Below are 4,283 nucleotides of genomic sequence, written 5' to 3'. Positions count from 1 at the left end.
CATCACAACTTATCAAAACATATTTTCCGTTTTATCACAAAAGTCAAACTAAAAAAAGGGTTCAAAAAATATTCAAAATTTTACAAGAACGCAAACAATTACTACTCTAATAGCATAATTGTTCAAAAATCCAGGAACAAAATAGATGATACCTCATATTAAGAAGATGATTCCTAAACACAATTAGTCCACTAAATTTACTACGCTTACTAGGCATCAATTAGGTTTAGAAAAAAAAGATGTTACCTTAAATTAAGAACAAGATTCATGATCACATTTGGTTGCCAGCAAAATTCCAATAGCCCATTCAAATTAGTTCTCGATGACAAACATATATGAAAGCAAAATTCCAATAGGCCATATGAAGGGGATGATGTACACAAGAAGGACGTGATATGGTGGATTAAAGGAGATGCATCCAGAGGGGCTACTATATAGGAGCGGCAATGAAGGGTGGCAGTTTGTAAAGATCACAGGAAGGCTCCGACGACCTCTCTTGGTGTATGTGGATGTGTGTGGCGATAGTGAGCGACGAGCGACGGAGTAGACATGGTAGGCAGATGACGTCGATCAGAAATTGTTGATGGCGATCGGAGATGGCGATGGCAATCGATTTTTGTAGAACTCAAGATTGATTTTGTAGTCTATTCCAATTTTGCAGATCTGTCAAGATTTGGTTTTTAGATAAAGAGGGGAACGACTCTAGATATAAACCTTTGAGAAATTAGGTTAAAAGTCAATACCATGATTATAGGGATTATTTTTGGAAGTTATTAATCAAATTACTAAATTACCCTTATTTATTTATTTAATTATTTAATTTTTTATTTAATTTTGATTGACCCACATTTATTCATACAATCATATAATAATTACTTTGAACACCTGAACCTATCTCTCTCTCTCTCTCTCTCTCTCTATATATATATATATATATATATATATATATATATATAGTCTTTTTAAGTGTGACGTGGGCCCAATCACACAATAAAAACATACATTAGGGACCGTCCGAGTTAAAAATAATTTTTAGGGACCAAACACGCAGATTACCCTAAACCACAAGGATAATCCGTGTAACTTACCATATTTATATTATCTTAAAACTATATCAATATAAATGTCTATTTATAGAGAATAAAAATTATAAATTTTTATATATTTAAAACTGTATTTCGATAAAAAAAAGCACTTTAAAAACTTAAATAATGAAAAGGAATAAACTATGTTTTTGTATATATTATGGTAATGATTAGTATAGTTTAAGGAAATATGTCTTGATTGAAAACACATGTGTATTGTAACAACAATTTATTTCCATTTAATAAAAGTCAAAGAAAGTCAATAAAAGTCAAACAATATGTAACTAAAGGTCAATGTTACAAACAAAAGCCTAATAGTTTGGATTAAATTATGAAGTTTATATCATAATTATTGTTGAGAGAAAAACTTGAGTAACACACTTGAACAAACGTTAGTACAATTAATATTGTGGAATGAAGTTTAACTGAGAGGATCATAAAGCTCAACAATAATAAGTTAGAATTAGATAGTTAGATAGTTAGGTGCGTAAATATAAGGAAATATAAATGAAATCAAGTATTATATTAAGAAGACACTTAAGCTGATTCTTAACGAGGATTGCAAACAAACCAAGTTAGTAAGTGAGATCAGACTTAGTGATTAAGTCAAGATTGACTTGCTCCGAAGAGAGATTATGATCTTAATATATTAGTTTAAGTTTTGAATATCTTTGAGGATGAGAGAGTAAGGAAAGATTGAGATATGATATTTAAGATAGAGATAATCGATGTATTCATACAAAATGAGAGAACTCTATTTATAGAGTCTCGGAGATTACAAAGTCTAATCTGTCTAAGGTGGCCATGCAAGGCATATTAGGTAAAGTAATGTAAAGACATAAGATAACAAATAAAAAACTAAGACTAAGGACTGATGACGACGACTGTGGATGTGGTTCTTGAATGTGGTTAAGATACTGACTGCAGATATGGAGATGGCTTTAGATCTGTCAAGTTTAAGAGGGTCACTTTTATGTTTCAACAATTTCCCCCTAAGTGACCTCTTCAACTTTCCTTTCATTTTTCAAGCTTCAGGAATTTGATGAGAATCCACCAAAACTTCCTAACTTCTCTGAGCCAAACAATTCTCCTAGAGATTTCAAACTTTACTTCAACAGTTGTGTGTTTTGACTTGTTGACTGCTGTTTGTGTGATCTCTAGTTGCTTCCGGGTCATGCGATTCATGGCAGTCATTGGAATGAAATATTTTGTTTCATCATTCTTGCGTTTGAAAATGAATCCAAGATCTGGGAATTTGGTTGGTCCAAGGGATCTCTCTTGAAAACTTTCACTTAGTACCAGAGCTGGTTCAAGAGGAGGAAGGTTGAACTTGTGTACGAGAGCAGGGTGGATATCCGCGTCAATTTTAATAAAGTCACAAACAGTTTCTTTTAGAAATACACAAACTCTTTCATACACAATCTTAATCTTTGGATGCTTCTCACACGTGTTCTAAAATACCTTAGTAATCAGAAAGATTTCCTCCGACTTCATGAAAGGAAAGTCAGCTTGGGTTCGGACATAGTCTGAATTTCTTGTTGTGAGAGTGTACTGAATGAAGTCTTTTTTCATAAACTTTTTGGGCTTGCAGATTTTAACTACGATGGGCTTGTTGTTTGACCAAATGTTTTCAATTTCAGATCCATGCTTAGCATTGAATCGGTTAAGTCTTTCAAATTCCAGTGGCAACCTCTGATCATCAGGGAGGTTGTGGTCAAACGATTCGAAGATGGTGAAGAATTTTGCGTTATACATCATATGGGGTTCCGCATAGGTGAGATAAGGCTTGTAGTCATCATTAAGTAATCTTCTGGTAGGATTAATCCAGGAGTGGATTGCGGTTTCATCCAAGGTCATATCAAAACCATGTTCTCTCCAGATTTGCTCAAGAAACTTTGCATCTTTCCAATCATTTTTTCTCTATTTGGTTGCGGGAGAATCACTTAAGTGTGAATATGATATGGTTGGTGAAAGATTTTTGAAATGTGGAGGAGTTTCTTGATGAGGCGGAGAATGTTGAACTAATTGGACTGGAGGATCCTGTTGCGGTTGTGAGGAATGATGAGGGGAATGAATTTGAATTTGTTGAGGAGAAGGCACACGAGTCTTATTTTTGGCAGATGGATGCGGGGAAGGTTACAGAGTAGGAACCTTTTGTTGAATGATGGGTTCTTGAAAGATCGATTGCGGTATGATTGGTTACTGATGACTGGGACCAATTTAGATGGGAGTTTGTAAATGTTGTTGTGGATGTGAATGCTCATGTGAGATATTGTCTGAGTCACAGCCTTCACTTACCTCTCTTGAGGAAGGAACACTTGGTGCCTCCTCAAGCCATTTTTTAAGACCGTCAATATTGGAAAAGACATCATTAAACTGAGCTTTGAGTGCATCACCAAGTTGCTGATTGTTGGGGATTTTGGTGTTGAAGAGTAGTTTGTGCATCTCGTTGGTGAATTTTAGAATCTCCTGGCCATGGAAGTTGGAAGATAAGGAACGTTTGAGGTTGTTAATGGTTGTTTGTAAGACAGAGATAGTGGACTCATAAGCATGGTGAGTTTCCACAACAAGATTCTTTGAATGAGAATCTTAACCCGCAATGGCTGATTGAAGTTCAACTTTGATTGTGGACACTTTAGTGATGAGTCGCTCCGCAGTGGCTATGAATTATTGATGATCAACCTTTTTGTTTATATCACGGGCTCGGATACCCATTTCGACCTTGAGAGAGATTCTCTCAGCAGCGAGTCTTTCTCTTGCTTCCAAGCATTCGATTCTTTCGATAAAGGATTGCGGGTCAGGCACATCTGCAGGTTACAGTTGGCTAAATTTAATACAACTAAAATCTGATCAACTTTGTCTTTCAGGCTTAGAAATTCTTTTCTAGAGACTGCCAATTTCTTCTTGTTTTTCTTCTCCTTGGGTTTTGATGTAGAGTGTTGGGATCTGCTTGATTCTTCTTCTTCGTCAAAGATCATCACCATGTCATCTGATGGCTCTTGTTGATTGATTTCATTCATGTCTATGTCATCAAAGCCAAAAGTAGGTTTGAAACTAATTTTGATTGCGGTTCCATCATCTTGGGACTCTTAAACAATTTTTGTTGGAGGGTGCTTGGATGGACCTACACCATCGGGAATGGACTGAGCGTTGTGGATGGTCTCAGCCATTGCGGTCATCCAATCTTAAACTTTGAGA

This window comes from Lactuca saligna, chromosome 2 (genome assembly GCF_052625555.1).
Source record: "Lactuca saligna cultivar CGN05327 chromosome 2, ASM5262555v1, whole genome shotgun sequence".
Taxonomy (NCBI): Eukaryota; Viridiplantae; Streptophyta; class Magnoliopsida; order Asterales; family Asteraceae; genus Lactuca; species Lactuca saligna.
Note: the sequence above shows the minus strand (reverse complement) of the source record.